The 17,649-nt window shown below is 43.8% G+C and overlaps 1 protein-coding gene across 3 annotated transcripts in view; it reads right to left on the bottom strand.

Moving 5' to 3' along the window:
* Positions 1–13,082, bottom strand: part of LOC142775481 (uncharacterized) — a 32,962-nt gene extending 19,880 nt beyond the window's left edge. Inside the window, exons 1-2 of one of the 3 annotated variants that reach the window (XM_075876895.1) lie at positions 12,835–13,082; positions 6,666–6,791 (exon numbers count right to left, since the gene is read on the bottom strand). The gene's annotated coding sequence lies outside the window, so the exon portion shown is untranslated. Of the gene's footprint in view, positions 1–6,665; positions 6,792–12,507; positions 12,656–12,720 lie in introns of those variants that run through there. The other 2 variants (XM_075876896.1, XM_075876897.1) reach the window with 2 other exon arrangements.
* Positions 13,083–17,649: the final 4,567 nt, after the last annotated feature.

Below are 17,649 nucleotides of genomic sequence, written 5' to 3'. Positions count from 1 at the left end.
TATGTATGTTGTGTGCTTTGTACCGACCGCATCTGCTGTGTCCGTTCACTCCAAGAGCGTGGCGTGGCAATGCGCGCGTTCGCCTCGCCGAGACCCCACAAGCTTAAGGTTGCTATTGGTGTTTTCGGAGCACATGCATGTTTCTAACGACTCCTGAAGTCTAAAACATCACTTAAGCATCTAATAAATATTTATATTTACTATTATACATGCCGTATGCAGCAATATAGTTGGCATAAATCATGGGCCAGGGAGGGGGGGTCAAGAAAATTTGGACTTTTCTGGTGTTCAGGCTGAGGAGGGCACCCCTTGCAAGTTTCCCACTTGAGATATAGTTTTAGCATCAATATAATTGAGTTAACAGTCAAGTATCATGCAATGAACTTTTCAGAAAGGTTTTTTTAACTTCTACTGCACACCTTGGTAAAATGCCCCTCAGTGCTGTGAACTATGGAAATCGAAAAATTGTGAAGAAAGAGAGACTGAATAGAGCAATACAATCGCTGGAGCTCAAACCCCACGCTCGTTTTTTAAATTTTTTTGAAAGTATAACTTAATCTTGTATAAGTAAAATTTCAAAGCATATTAAAAATACGAATTGGACACCATCGCCTGATATGCGTCAGCCCTTGAGATTTTTCTGGATTCATGCCATTGAGTAGCACACTAGGATGGTAGTGTTATACAGCTTGCTTTTGGTTTCACTTAGGCTTACGGGATGGTCCCATGGTTCAACTTCATTCTTTTTAGTTTGCCAACATCCTTTCGGAGCAGGTTTGGAGCAGTAACTAGCAAATATTGCACTTGGAAGCAGCATGGAGCAGCATTTTTTTTCGAGCAGTTTCGAGCAATTGGAGCACCACTTCCATCACTGCCAATGTTATCAGGCCATGCTGTTAGCTATTCATGAATTGAATCACCGAGAAAACTCTGCCCATCTATCATATTCCTCCTGTGTTATTTTCCTTGACAGCTTGTGAGGCTCATATCGCCCTTTACAAATTGATTTGAAGTGAGCGTCTGAGGCAGTCTCCCGCAGCTCATTGAGCCATGTCCTGTCCCGATTACACCACTGACACAAGACTTAGTTTCAAATTACACCTTCCCGAAAACCCTTAACTCCCCAATGTTCTGCAGTATTCCCGTTTTTGTCATGCCTTTTTCCTGTACAGAGCTTTTACGCTGTTCCTTGTGTCTAGTCTTTTCCTATTTAGTGCTCGAGACTGCTCCTCACCTGAAAAAGAACAGCCATTTCCTCTTTCAATGTGGCACCGTCACCTCTCTACTCATATTCTTAAGGAATTCCGTGGCCCTTTATTGATACTGCCCGATTACTGATGTCATTGAATACTATCAATCTCTATATTTTTCTACGTATGGAGCGCTCGAGTTGGATAACTGCAGCTGGGAGGCTCAGTAAGATCCTTGCAGGAAAATATGACCAGCACAGTTGGCCAATACTGCAGCTTCATGTGGTTATCAAGAGTCAACAAAAGCACTCGTGGTGCCAAAAATTGTTACACTATCAAGTGCCCAATTATTGACACTTAAATATTGGCCTGCATGAACTACAGGCACAGGGGCGCTTGGAGTTTACGGGGCAGCGTGCCCACCGCCTTGTCTTGGAAACAGCAAACGAGAAAAAGTAAGCAAGTAATTTCAAAGCAATAATCTGCAGCACGCTGTGCATTGTCTGGTCACAAAAAAGTTAATTTTACTAGAAGTCCGCAAAATGGATATGCGTGCCGTTCACACAGAAGTTGCGCACACCAATACGAAGATGCAGACATTAGATACTTCTTGTTTCGCTCGAATAACCGAGTCATGCGCGAGATGGCAACTATGCAATCTGCCAGAAATCACCCTGGTACAACAGCTCAACGCTCATAGCCAACAGAATGGATTTTTTCAACAATTTCACCAGTAATCAACACTGTAGAACGCGCCTCTCAACAAAAGCACCACGATGCTTTCAGGCTCAAGAAGGGCAATTTCGAAATGACTCCGCGAACCGAGTATGGGTTACTACAATGATTGCTGTAGATTGTCATTTTTTCCAAGATCCCAGAAGGCATGCCCTGCACTTCTTTTACTTGAAAAAAAAAAAAACAGCGTATTTGAATGAATACATTCGTGTTGAATGCAGCAAATAATAGGCCATCGACATAACCTGCAAAACGTACTTCCACTGTTTTTAACGGCTAATATAAATTACAAAACGCACGTAGCATTAACAAGAATATGTTTTACAATACCCGCAATTTTGAACAACTGGGTTTCCAAGCCTTTCGAACGTAAATGGACATCATTGGACTCACTTCGTGGAGTTGCCGAGGCACGCAGTTAGTGGTGAATGTGGTAGTGGTTGGAACAGGAGGAAGGCACCTAGTTTCTGCAGCGCAGTAGCGTGTTTCCGTATCATATCCCAAGAGATGTATGGAAAAATTGTGGCGTTGCTATTGGCTGAAAGCGGTCACGTGGTCTAAATCCGGCTCCGGCATTTTTAAATTTTTATTTCTTTCAAGCAAGATGGCAGCACGCATCGATGCTAGATTGGCAATGCGCCGGTGAAGCTTGCTGAAGCCAAACGCCGTAAAAATTGCGCCGAAACGTGTGGGCTTTTCACCGACAGTAAACGGGCTGTGTTCTTACGCAGCTGGTGTGCTCCAATTTTTCTTGTTTATTACGCGTTCGTTTGGGCTGCTGACTGGAAAAGAAGATGCGCCACTTGAACTACTTCAGATGTCAGCTGTTTTAAGGAGAGTGGGTTGTTTCACCTGTCGAATTTGCGCTGCGGTCTTCTGTTCCACGCGTAAGACTTTTGTTTCAATCTTAGACGTAGACGGGGCGCTTTTTCTCGCTACACCGTGCGTTTGCCCAAAGTTCCTTTGGCTTCTTTTTTTCTCTTTATACCATGCAACGCATTGCCTCGCAGCTGGCACTTTGTTAACGCGGCCAGTGCTCATGAATATCGTGAGAGCGCAACTAAACATAACTCACAGGAAGAAACAAACGAGGAAAGGCGCATGTAGTTGAGTAGAGCGGTTGGAGCCTAAGCGTTTGCAGGCTGTTTTCACAACAGTGTCTTCATTGAAGCTACCAAGAAGATGGTGCTTCTGCTGAAAGCAAGCCTGGAGGCCAGAACAATCCGAACCTCTCCAAGCCGTTGGAAGGGGAGCCAACTATGCAGTGGTGCGCTTTGTGTCCTGTAAGTTTTGTGTTTTCTTGCCCTATGTGGCGAGTGCGGAACAAGTGAACTGGGGCCAACGATACTGAGTCATCAAAAGCATCTCTAAAAGCAGACATTTGGGCTGCGGAACAGTGACCTTTTGGACAGTGGCTGCACACCCTTTTCCATCAGGTCATGCCACGGCGACAAAGATGCTGTTACTAATTCACTACGCGCTGGGCAGTGCTCTCTCACCTCTCTTGCTAGGGTTCCCCAAGAGACACTGACGCATCGTTCACGGACAGCAGAGGCATTTGTCAGACACGCTGCGCGAATCAAACAGTGGGCAGTGCCCTCCTCCTTGAGTGTCTTGGCGCCAATAAAAGACCGGCAAATTTAGCATCGGAGGTTTCCTTGTCCACGTTCTGTCCATACGCATTTAATATAACCGTTTTGTTTCCTTCTGGCTGCCTTTTGCCTTGGCCCTGCCTAAATGCTCCCTGCCCGGCGTTGGCTCTCCCGACTTGCTACCCAAGAAGACCTGCGAGGCCTCCCTCTTCGCAACAATATTCAATGTTTATAAAATTGGGTAAGCAGCAATGAAAGCACAACTCACGTTTATGAAGATGAATGTCTATTTGAAAGGTTCTGAGACCTGGTGCAGCTCTGTGGTAACATGCTTCATTGCCACTCAGAATGCTTGGGTTTAATTCAAGCTGGGACCCTGCCATTTATTCTTTTCATTCGTCGGGTCGACGCTACCGGTGTCGAGTATTTCTTAACGCTCGCGCGTTAAAATTGTTCGTGTGTTCTTTTTTCCTGATTAGATACTAAGTGTTAATCACCTGTGGCTTATACCCGCCCGTCGGTATGTGCCACTGTCTGGCGGGGAAGTGTTTGACGACTTACACGACGGGAATCTTACCCTCCATGCTATTTTGGTTCATGCCAAGTTGAGGGGGTGACCAAGAGAGCACCCAAACAAAAGCAGATTAGATTAGATTAGATTGGACGGACGGATAGATAGAGAGAGAGAGATAGATAGATAGACACACAGATATATAGATATAGATAGATACGCTGAAAGTCACCAAAGTTTTCTAAGAAATGCTTTGCATTTAAAAAAACCCTGTTGTGATAAACTGAACTGTGCACTTGCTGAAAACAAGACTTCTTCACTGTAACACAGTAGTAACACGCGGGTAGTATATCGCCTGCTCTTTGCTTCGTCAGGACGTCATCATGCTACCATACGCACATTCTCTCTGGTACAAATAGGAATTTAATAATGGCCAGTATGACAAAACTCGCGACATGTTTTGACTGGCAAAAAAGTATCTTTGAAACTTTCGAACTTTGTTTTCAAAGTAGATGTTGCTGGCCAGAACTCCGCCAACAATGCGAAGGCACGAATTGCTGGAGAAACCGACAATCGCAGCTTTGAATACTTGGCGAATTTCGCCAAATATTCTTTGTTGATTTCTTTACAGTTCCAGACAAGATGAGCCAGCGCACCATGGTTTGCCCATTCTTTCTGGAAATATAAGGGACCTTCTAGAGAAAACCACGACTAATGCAAACTTTCGAGTGCCGGTTGCTCCAGCTATTCCCGCACTTGCACAGCTGGCTGAGTGCTTGCCTGCAATGCCTACTTTGAAAACTGGTAGAAAGCTTTAATGGTCATGCTTCCCAGCCAAAACACATGGCGAATTTCATCACACTGTCCATTATCGAATTCTTTTACGAACAAGAAAAGGTGAATGGTCGTATCAAGACCAGCCGACGAAGCAAAGCGCAGGCAACATGCTGCCCGCGTGTCACTTCTGTAATCCAAAGAAGATGTCTTGTTGTTCTCAGGCACGCATTTCAGTCGATCACCTTTTTTTTTTTTTCTGTGACAGCAGTCAGACTCGGAATTCCCCCTAGTTTGCGGCAAAACTGTAACCAGGTATTAATGAAAAACTTGACCCTTGGAGCCACAAACTAGCCAGCAAAGCAACTCCCCCTTTAGTTACCATGCCACATCTTTTCCGACAGGGTTCTTATCGTATCTTGGTAAAGCAGAATGTCAACCAAGTCGTTTCGCTTCTGTGTACATGCTTCAGAGCCTCATAGTTCCCCTCCCGAGGTGTAAGCAGAGCGAACAAACAAGTAGTGCACACAGATAGTTGGGTGCAAAGCTATCTGCCTGGATTACATTGCAAGTGTCGTAATCGAGGCACGCTATAGGAGCATAGCATAGCCCTGTAAAGTATAGTAGAGCATGGGGGAGAAAGGGAAATGAGAGGAGGAGAGATGTGATGGTGAGCAGGAAAAACAAAAGGGAGAGAGAGCAAGGAGAGAAAGAAAGACAAAAAGAAATTTTCAAAAAAGGACGAAAGCGAGGAACAAAGACACAAAGAAAACATAATGAAGCCCGCCCAGCTGCGCACTGCCTTCAAGCAAGGCAGCACTAGACCAAAGCTGCTGCTTTTATTTCTTCTCTTCTAGAAGCCTCATTTCCACTTCCTTCATACAGCCTGCTAGTCTTACCTAAGATCATCAAATAGTGAGAGTAATTTGAGATGTTCTTCACACACGAGCCCTTCCTGCTGCAACTGAAATTTTTTTCCTCTGGGTGCGAAAATCCTGGTTTTGATAGCTCAATTTGGTATTATTATTCGCAAAGCTAAAAGCTGCTCCCAACACAAACATTAAGCCAGAAAACAACTTTTTCCAAGTAGTTTAGGCCAAGATATAGCGGGATGTTAGAACACCATGCTTTCTCAACAAAGTAACAGCCACTGTATAGTATGTGGCAATGTTGATCAAACCTTCCCATTGTTTGGTGTTATAACTTAGGCACCATGCATAAAATATTTAAGAAGTAAACTGGAACAAACAGCATTAAATATATTGAAAAATACCTTAAATAAATGGTCCATTCTATATACACATACTGAGTTACTATAAACAATACATTCAAAGAACGATGTCACCCAAGAACAACTAGGTCACTGTTACTTTTATCTGACAGCATCCACAAAAGTTGAAAACTATTCTGTGGCAATTAATATACTTATCTCACAGTACAGTCTATTAGTGATAGAAAACTAATGCAGCAAGTTAGTTTCACAGTATGACCAAGTTGAAATTTCTTTAAAGGATTCCTCCCAGCAACTATCTCAACTATATACTAGTACTCTTCTGTCTACTCCATTGATTGCTTGAAATTACAATGGTCACCTATGAATTTAAGCTCTCTTCCATCTTGTTTTTCATGGAAAGAACGCCGAAACAACACTTTGGCGCAGGCTTGCCGAAAATTATAGAATTTTTGCCAAGATGTTGCTGCTTTCATCTGTTTGCACAGCTTGGCAAAATAGGTGCAGCTATTGCATCTCCGATTTAAGCAATAATTAATTTCTATGGCGGAAGAAAAGTATTTCCTGGAGAGTCAAAAACAGTGATCATGAAGGTGTAGGCAGCGCGCAGATAGAAAAGAGCCATTGTTTACAGTGCACTGTTGTGGAAACCAAAGACCAGATGGGTGGAGCAGCAGTGGTGCGCAAGGGGCCTGGAAGGCAAGTCACGGAGTGCCGAAACCAAAACTTCAGCAGCAATCGCAGCACGAGGAGCACTCCTGCATTGGGAACAGTGAAGCAGCATGTGAGCATCACAGGTCAGGTAACAGTTGCTTCCATCCAGTGGGTCACGCCACAGGCACTGCCATCAGTACTCTGGGACACAGGTCAGAGGAGATGTCTCTCCCAGCTTAATGGTCTCATCCTGAATCAACATGACATCCACTGCAATCCCCACGGGACGAGTTGTACATATGCCGAGCTCTCCCGGAAGAGCTCGGAGCACAACACAAGATAACTTCGTAACACACGCTGCCCCTTTCATTCTCCACGGTTTAACGCTCGACATTTCAAAAAGTTTTGGAGGGCTACAACACAATCTAACAAGCACTATTTCCAAAACATTTTTGCAGTATGCTTAGTTTCCACTTTTAAGAATAAAAGTCTAACAGTGGATCATGACATGCCAGGGTTTACTAATAGAGGCGTTATTGGAAATGATGCTGACAAGATTATATAGTGAAGCTTCATGTGATCTTATTTACAATAAAAATTTTCTTCTCCATAATACCAGCTAAAAAGCTGAAAGCCGATGAACAGTTTACACATTTATAGTAACGATGGCTTCTCAAAGATCCAAATAAGGCCTCAATACAATGGCCACTAAATATATGGGAAGGTGTGAACTACACAAGTTACTAGACTCACTAGCCCTAGAAAAGCACATATCAGTAAAATGCATTACAATAATGAAGTTCATGGGCAATAGCAACAACTCAAAAATAGAAACTCAAGTGAAAATCTGTAAAAAAATTCATTAAAAAGTCGCTTGTCTTGGTGAGCCTCCACACACACACAACTCGAAGCAAAAGCTTCGAATATGGAATAACATCTGGTGTAAATATCAGTATCAGGAGTGCGACAGAAGAAATAGAATTTGGAAAAATTTTTGGAGCAGCAAAACGTTACTTTTGGAGCATTAAAATCCATATTAGGAGCAGGTTACAGGCAAAATTACAGTCAATTTTTATCACTAAAGACCAAATTCAAGCAGTTTCAGAAACAAGGCTTAGATTTAGAAAAAATATATATATGTACAAGCCATTCAACATTCCCTAAATCATGCAAAGTGAATATGAGTGTTGCTATTTCAATAAAAATAGCATTTTCTTTAATCAGCCCCTCTGCGAACATTCACGAGGTCCACATTAGAATTCGCCATTCTTTGACAGAGCCTGAGGATTAAAATGTGGATCTTCCAAGATGGTGCCCATGAGATTCGTAAAACTGGAAAAACTAAAAACTGGTGCATAGTTTTGTTTGATTTTTTACGGCTAAAGAAAGGTCACACAATACTCCAAATCATTTTGCTAGCAACTTTGTCAGATGTGAGCGATCCTTTTAGTACTCACAGTTATGAAGCGTATACATCATCATCATCATCATCAGCCTGACTACATCCACTGCAGGACAAAGGCCTCTCCTATGTTCTGCCAGTTAACACGGTCCTGTGCTTGCTGCTGCCAATTTATACCCGCAAACTTCTTAATCTCATCTGCCCACCTAACCTTCTGTCTCCCCCTCACCCGCTTGCCTTCTCTGGGAATCCAATTAGTCACCCTTAATGACCAGCAGTTATCCTGTTTATGTGCTACATGCTTAGCCCATGTACATTTTTTCTTCTTGATTTCAGCTATGATATCCTTAACCCCCGTTTGTTCCCTAATCCACTCTGGTCTCTTCTTGTCTCTTGAGGTTACACCTACCATTTTTCTTTCCACTGCTTCCTGCATCGTCCTCAATTTAAGCTGAACCCTCCTTGTAAGTCTCCAGGTTTCTGCTCCGTAGCTAAGTACCGGCAAGTTACAGCTGTTATATACCTTCCTCTTGAGGGATAGTGGCAATCTACCTGTCATAATTTGAGAGTGCTTGCCAAATGTGCTCCACCCCATTTTTATTCTTCTAGTTACTTCAATCTCGTGGTTCGGCTCCGCGGTTATTACCTGCCCTAAGTAGACAGTCTTTTCCAAGCGTATACACACATCGGTAATTGAACAAACTGTGCAGTGTCTAGAGACTACTACTATAAGCCCCTTCCAAAGCTTTAAACACTTTTCTGGAGGCCAGCCATGTACTATGGCAAAGGCGACTTATGCGGTGTTCCGGAATGGGTTAGAACAAGATAAAAAATTTTTGAATCACTACCCCCCCCCCCCCCCATCGTTCTTTTTTTTTTTTTTTTCATGAAACGGTTAGGTGTAAATGACAACTTCTCGGCTCGCTTGCAAGGCGAATTCGACCACATATAGTAACGACGACACACACACGTAATGGCCTGGCGACGGAACCGTATCGCACGTAGCGTTGAGCAGGTGACGTGGTCATTGCATGAACTAATGCTGAAAGCGAACAATTCGACATACTGCGAGTTTGTACGCTTCAAGCTTTAGTTCCTGATGGTTCATAACAGGCCGTGGCTGCGTTTGCTGACTAGGAAATCCATATTTGTCGTTTTGCTGGCTACTGCAACACTATTTTATCTTGAAGTTCTTTCCCTAGGTATTCGCTGCGGTCAGCGAACTGACGGGCGCGCAGCGTTGTTACTTTATCTGGTAAAACACAATTCGAGAGTTTCTAAACCTAATGAGGTACTGTCTTATACTGTGGTTTAGGGTCTGCCCACTTGAATTGACTGATGACACAGGCGGCCAAAGTGGCATCCTTTTCTACCTTAAATTAGGCCAACCGAGAAAAGTTTGAGGCTGGTTGGGCATTTTGGGGCAATTTTCATGAATTTTATGGTTTTCACACAGTTTGGTACACAAATGAATAATTGTATCAAATTGGCCCAGCTGTCGCTCCCCTGCAGTATTAAATATTGACTATAACCATCAATCAATTACGTGCAAACTTGCCTGCCCCGTTTTTCGAATTACTCTAACAAACTGTTTCCTTGCAGTAGTTTATCACCTAGAGGCAAAGTGGTATTAGGAGAAAGACAAATTGACAAGGTGTTAATGAACAAAGTACAACAACAAGACAGAGAAACTAATTACATCCAGAAGCACGGTGTCTGGTTACATAGTTTTAAGAGGGTTAATCATGCACAAACATAGATGTCGCATTTCTAAGGCTGCTGTCATGGGGTGTGTCCCACTTACTGTCAATAGACCTTCTGTAAGCAATGACAGCACCAACTTGCTTGCACATAACCTAAATTCACAGGGTAAAATGTCGCTGTAACTTCTTGTACTAACGAATCCCCACAGCAACTTATTTCATAACAACCCTTATTACAAGTGATAACCATGTCTAAATATTTATTTGTTGAATATCATTACCCCCCCAAGCAACATTTCCATGAACTGCCCTGATAGACTGCACGTGTTCCTTTCAACTTGACTGTCACTAGCCCAGTGCCCCTTTGCAATTGGGAACCTGAAACCCAACAAGCTCTAGAAAGTTTGCGATCACAGAACATCACTCCAAGTTACATCCATATTTCTGGACATAATTACCCCCGTGGTCATTGCAGTAATACAGTGATGAAAGCGACATTTTGCGTTTGAGAGAATATTGTGGAGCAGAAAAAATGGTGCTTTCGAGCAGCCTTAAGTGTCTTCAGAGCAGAAAAAAACGCTATAGCTTAGGGTTGCTTTTGGTATTTTCGGAGCACATGCATGTTCCTAATGACTCCTGAAGTCTAAAACATCACTTAAGCATCTAATAAATATTTATATTTACTAATATACATGCCGTATGCACCAATATAGTTGGCGTAAATCATGGGCTGGGGAGGGGGGGTCAAGAAAGTTTGGACTTTTCAGGTGTTCAGTCTGAGGAGGGCACCCCTTGCAAGTGTCCCACTTGAGATATAGTTTTAGCATCAATATAATTGAGTTAACAGTCAAGTATAGTGCAATGAACTTTTTTTATCTTCTACTGCGCACCTTGGTAAAATGCTCCTCAGTGCTGTGAACTATGAAAATCGAAAAATTGTGAAGAAAGAGAGACTGAATAGAGCAATACAATTGCTGGAGCTCAAACCCCATGCTTGTTTTTAATTTTTTTGAAAGTATAACTTAATCTTGTATAACTAAAATTTCAAAGCATATTGAAAATACGAATTGGACACCACGGCCCGATATGCGTCAGCCCTTGGAGATTTTTCTGGATTCTGGCCATTGCATAGCACACTACGATGATAGTGTATACAGCTTGCTTTTGGTTTCACTTAGGCCTACGGGATGGTCCCATGGTTCCACTTCATTCTTTTTAGTTTGCCAACATCCTTTCGGAGCAGGTTTGGAGCAGTAATAGCAAATATTGCACTTGGAAGCAGCATGGAGCAGCATTTTTTTGGAGCAGCTTCGAGCAATTGGAGCACCACTTCCATCACTGCCAATTTTATCAGGCCATGCTGTTAGCTATTCATGGATTGAATCTCCGAGAAAACTCTGCCCATCTTTCATATTCCTCCTGTGGCATCTTCCTTGACAGCTTGTGAGGCTCATATCGCCCTTTACAGCTTCATTTGATGCGAGCGTCTAAGGCAGTCTCCCACAGTTCCTTAAGCTATGTCTTGTCCTGATTACACCACTGACACACGACTGAGTTGGCAAATCACACCTTCCCGCAAACCCGTAACTCCACAATGTTCTGCAGCATTCCCCATTTTTGTCATGGCTTTTTCCTGTACAGAGTTTTACGCTGCTCCTTGTTTCTACTTTTTTCCCATTTAGTGCTCGAGACTGCTGCTCACCTGAAAAAGAACAGCCATTTCCTCTTTCAATGTGGAACCGTCACCTATCTACTCACATACTTAAGGAATTCCGTGGCCCTTTATTGATACTGCCAGATTACTGGTGCCATTGAATACTATCGATCTCCATTTTTTTCTATGTATGGGGCACTCAAGTTGGATAACTGCAGCTGGGAGGCTCAGTAAGGACCTTGCAGGAAGATCTGACCTGCCCAGTTGGCGAATACCGCAGCTTCATGTGTTTATCACGAGTCAACAAAACCACTCATGGTGCCAAATTATTCTTACATAAATATTGGCCTGCGTGAACTATAGGCACAGAGGCGCTTGGGGTTTATGGGGCAGCGTGCCAACCACCTTGTCTTGGAAACAGCAAGAGAGAAAATAAGCAAGCAATTTCAAAGCAATAAAGTGCAGCAGATTTCTGTGCATTGTCTGCTCACGAGGTTATTTTACTCGAAATGCACAAAATAGATATGATTGCCCTTTACGCAGTAGTTGCGGAGCACAATACGAGGACGCAGCCATATTATACTCCTTGTTTCACTTGAAGAACCGACTCCTGCACGAGATGGCAACTATGCGATCGGCGAGAAATCACCTTGGTACAACAGCCCAACGCTCATAGCCAACTGACTGATTTTTTTGAACAACTTGACTAGAAATCAACACTATTGGACGCGCCTCTCAACACAAGCACCACGATGTTTTCTGGCTCAAGAAAGGCAATTTTTAAATGGCTCCGCGATCCGGGAATGGATTAATATGATAATCGCTCTAGATTGTGATTCTTTCCAACATCCACAAAGACGCCTGCACTTGTTTTACTAAAAAAATACCATATTCGGATGAATACACTCGTGCTGTAAGCACCCCACAATAAGCCATCGACATAACCCGCCAAAACGTATTTCCACCGTTTCCAATGGCTAATATAAATGACAAAACTCGCGTGGCATTAACACGAATATGTTTTACAATAACCGCAATATCGGACAACTGGATTTCCAAACCTTTCGAAGATAAATGGACGTTATCGGCCTCAATCGTGGACCCGATGCACATTGTAAGTTAAGGAGCGGGCAGTTTTTGAACCGAACAAAGAAAGGAGTTGGCCAGAGACTTTTCACGGACTCATCCGTTTTAGTGACCAAGTATTCACGAGAAATAGGCGCGAGCGGTTTCGGCAGAGCGTGCGAAAAACGATTTAACAGCGGGATTCTTACCTTACGCCAGAAATCGGGAAACATCCATTCAGGAGTGAACCACAGAACATGTATGAGCGAAAAAAACCACAAACAAAACGAGCTAGAAGATAATTGTTAGACAAACCAACTTACGTAGCAATTGGAGTAATAACGTAATAATAAAGGGTCTGTCACAGAAGGGTCTGTTCTCTCGCGGCAAACAACCAAACCACTGAAACTTTTTTGTAGTTCAGTGCTTTCTCCGCAAGGAGCGCTCGACGCTGACACCTATATTCAAGGCACGAGTGAAAACTAAGCCCTTCACTGCGAAAATCCAATCCTCAACTGCGCTATATAAAAAGAAAAAAAAATCTAGTTTTTGCTTCACTAAGTAATACGGCTAGGGGCCTTATCCGCCGCCCGAATATGGTGTCTAAAAGGAGCGGAACATATGGAGGAAGAAAATGCCATGACGTCATATTTGTCAAGCCGTCGCACATGGTCACCTTCCTCCGTGCACATGGTGGAAGTTGGAACGCCGCCGCGTGGATGGATGGTCGAATGGATTGATATATGGCTGTATATTTTAGATGAGGCGGTCGCTCGCGCCACCAAGCCGTAATACTTAGTGAATCAAAAATTAGATTTTTTTCTCCTTTAAATAGTGAGGTTGCGGGCTGGTACTTTGCAGTGAAGGGTTTAATCTTTTTCGTGGCTTGACTTTAGCCATCAATCCTATATCACATTGTACTCCCTGATTGGTGTATTCCCGTGAGCTCCTAAGGCAAAGACTGATAGTTAGGCTAGTAGTGATACATTATGGGCAGTAAAAGCGCACAAACTCACGGGACGAAAACAAGAGACACAAACAAGCGCTGAGTCTCAACTGAAGAATTTATTGAATTATACAAATTATCTGAACACATAGGATAAAACACACAGAACATGCGCAGAGGGGCCGGCGAAGAAACGTGTTGACGTCATTAATAATTTTGCACTACGCGTACAATCGTCCTCGCACAGTTCACATTGACCTCAGTACTTACTGAGGACGACACAAGCTGGTTTGACCCGGAAACGTCTTTTCGAGTGCTTTCTGAGGACAACAATTGGTCCGGAAAAGGTCCTGTCTAGGATCTTTTGGGGACGACAAAAATATTGCACTGAGCACTTAAATATGATTCCTCAAAATCTTTGCGCACCAAGTAGATGCATTTCATATGTAAAAACTTTCTCCACACTTTCGTTTCATACAGTCATAAAGTCAATATATATTTTCGCCTCGTTTGTTTCTTTTTCTTTGGCAGAAAATTTTCAAATTATGCGTTCTGCTTGATGAGACTAGCGTAATTAATCGCCTTGGGTATCGAACCTGGTATTGCAAAATGTCCATTCGAAACAGTGGGTTCCTAAATGCCACAGCCTTAAATTAGTCATTATACGCCACTGTACCGCGTAATAACAAACTAGCAGCTGGCAACCACGAATCATTCCGAGTAGTCAAGTAGGCAAGCCATTCCAAGCCAACTGACTGTCAAAATGGGGTCTGTCAGGATAGGTGCTGTGTATTAGTGAAGGTTCGTGTCCTTTGTTGTGTGCATGGTTGAAAGTGAGATATGTGTGAGAGTTTAAGTCGTAGGTGATGGCAGGAGGTGAATTGTCGTGTTGATGGGTGCTCTGGGCTGCTCAACGTTAAGACTGATCATGGATGTATTGTCACCAGCCGACATCGGCGAGGTGTGGTACGAAGCAGCCAGGAACACCAGTGAATCGCGATCAATTGTGCTTCGAAGCAGCTGGTTCCAACGTGAAAGGATCGACTTTTGCATCTGGCACATGGCCCGACCTCGGGCAAGTCAAGTCAAAGCCCATGTAGAGTGTACTGGTAGGCTGTCATAGCAGAGTCTGTAAGACTAGTGAGTGCATTGGGCATGATACACGTGGTGATGAGGACACTGTGTCAAACTTTTGAGGAAGGATACAAACGTAGTTGATTGGGCTGTGTTGACTGCCTTGATACTGCTTTTCTTTTTTCAGACTATATGTGGACTCGAATGCCTGACAAAGCTGTCAGTTGTGATTAATTACTGTTAAATAAATTTCAGTCAACAAGCTTTGCTTGTTTTGTCACTTCTCTTGATTGATACAGTATATATACACGAGACCTCGCTGGTGTTTTTCTTTTGACGTATGGAAATATCATGAAAACAAGTAAATCCTAAGTAGTATCACTGCCCACAGTACCGAACCCGCCACGCAATCATTGTTCTGAAAAGATACTGAGAAAGTCCTGAAGTGCTGTTTTGTGGATGTGCTGAGGTTGTTATGTGTATGGACAAGGGGACGGGATTAGTGCCTTTCTAGTACCATAAGAGGACATTCTGAGGGCGTCATATTGTCCTCACGGAGGCATACTGAGGACGTCCTGAGGTTGTGTTGGTGTTGTTACGGGTTACTGAGCAGGCGCGACATCTTGCATTCAAACAAACATGCTACTGATTAGGATTTCATCTTTTCATGTAAAGATATTGATGTCTAACGCAGGACTCCCCTTCTTTTTTGATATAGTTCTCTTGAGATCTGATCACTATGTTTGAAGAGCACTGTCGTTTCATTGAACAAGGGCCTACACCCACACGTGTGGCAGTGCGAAGATCTATTCGCGTACGTGCTGGTCTTGAAGGTACCGAAGTGTTCTTTTAATCGTACATAGAGACAATGCCCTGTTTGCCCAATATAAATCCTTCCACGTGTTAAGGCAATTATAAACACCACCCCTAGTACACAGAGTAGTGAGGCGTCGCTGTGCTTTTCACGGCATTTATTTCGGCTAGAGCTCTTTTTGTCATGCTTTTTGTTCACCATAGGGCACAATTTTCTTAATTTGGTTTTTGCTGAGAATAGAACCATCGGGGAGATGATATAGACTCAAACCAAAGTTTTGAAGAAACCCGACAATTCAGAACTGACTTGGTTCCTTTCTCAGGGGTGACTGCGTTGGCTACGTAACAGCAGCGTCTTCAAAGAACTCAAGGGGTGGCTGATGACCCCCCCCTCTCTCTCTCTCGTTTTGCCGTGGAGCGCAGTCTGTGTGTGCACACTGGCGGAAGGGTTCCGAGAGAGCGGTTGATGTTATGGGCTGTTCTCTGTATGTGCCACGAATCGAGTAACAACCTTCTCCTCCCGTTCGGCTCGTTTTCGAGGATGGCCGTCGCTTCAAAATTTATCTGGTCGTCCAATGTCTCGGCATGTTCGGCGACTGCGCTGCGCTTTTTGTGGAACTTCCGCACATCGTTGGCGTGTTGCTTCAGTCATTCTGATAGGTTTTTCGTCTCGCCGATATACGACGCGGGGTACTCGGCGCATAGAATTTTGTAAACGACACCGGGGCTCCTGTCCATTGTTGGCCAGTCTTTCGGGCGGGGGAGGAGGCAGCCCAGCGTCTGTTGCTATGCGCGGGGTGGGGAAGGGGGGGCTCGAATGAAGTTTTTTGGGTATCCATTTTTTTCTGAGGTCAGCAATTACGCAGGCCTCTTCTTTCTTTCGCTCTGTGTCATTAGAGTATAAGTTCCTGGCTCTCTCGAGTAGCGTGGTCACAACCGAGGCCTTGTGGCAGGCGGGGTGGGAAGAATCGAATGGAAGGTAGCGGCCAGTGTGCGTTGGCTTCCTCTGAACGGAGAACTCCAGGCCGTTGCGCTTTCTTGCCACCTGGACGTCAAGAAAGGGCAGGCAGTGGTCGCTTTCCCACTCGGTCGTGAATTGTATGGCTGGGTGCACGGAATTCAGGTGTTGTCTGAAGTTTTCAACTTCAGACGTCCTAATGACGCAAAGACAATCATTCATATAACGCAGAAAAAGCTTGGGTCGCAGGGAGGAGGAGCTGAGTGCTTTCTCTTCTATGTATTCCATGGTCAGATTTGCCATCGTGACGGAGATGGAAGCTCCCATTGCGGTGCCACTGTTCTGCCTGAAAATAGTTCTTTTGTAGGAGAAGTAGGTACTGTAGAGGCAGAACTCCAGTAGACGACAGAGCTCGTCAACTGCCAAAGGAGTCCTTTCACTCAGGCTTGCATCCTCCTGCACAGAACGGGCAGTGGAGACAGCTAAGGGAACTGACACGTTGGTGAACAATAAAACGACGTCCAATGAGGCCATGCTCTCGTCATCACCGATGCTCACATCTGATGCTAGCTGCGCGAAGTGGCTGGTGTTACGGACATGAGTTGGTGTCTTCTGGGTTAGTGGGGCGAAGATTTGGTGTAGAAAATTTGAAAGGGCTCGGCATGGGGAGGAAGTGAAGTCTACAATTGGTCCGAGGGGGTCGTCAGGCTTGTGAATTTTTGGTAGTCCATAAAAACTCGGTGCGGATCCGTTACGACAGATTAGTCGCAGGTAAAGTGTTCAGAGATCCGGGTAATGCTTGAAAATTTCTTCGAGTAGCTTGTTTAGCTGTGTCTGGGTTTGCTTCATTGTGTCCTTTACTAGCTGCGTGTATGCGTCCCCTTCTAAAAGAGCTGAAACCTTCCGATCGTAGTCCCCGCTGTCCAACACCACCGTCGAATTGCCCTTGTCGGCGGGCAAGATGGCAAGATGATATGCAGGAAAGATTATCAGTAATTGGGAGTCAAGGAGGACTATGGAAAGAATATGAAGAAAAAATAGTACATTGTGAGGAATCTTGTATATCTACAGAAGCACAAATCAAGCTTCTAGAATCAAAGGTTCACGACTTGGAAAATAGATGTAGCGAAAATCACGTAGTTATTTACGGATTAAATGAGGCCTCTGACGGAGATGCCAAAACGCTCAAAGGAAAAGTGCGAGATGATTTATTGATAAATATTCTAGGATTTCAAGTTACCTCCATACAACGAGTTCACAGAATCGGCCACAAGCAAAGCAATAGGACACAGCCCATTATCCCTAGACTATTTAACTTTGCCGAGAAAAATAAAATTTTGTCAAGTT

This window comes from Rhipicephalus microplus, chromosome X (assembly GCF_043290135.1).
Source record: "Rhipicephalus microplus isolate Deutch F79 chromosome X, USDA_Rmic, whole genome shotgun sequence".
In the NCBI taxonomy this organism is placed as follows: Eukaryota; Metazoa; Arthropoda; class Arachnida; order Ixodida; family Ixodidae; genus Rhipicephalus; species Rhipicephalus microplus.
This window is presented reverse-complemented; position numbering and strand designations above follow the sequence as displayed.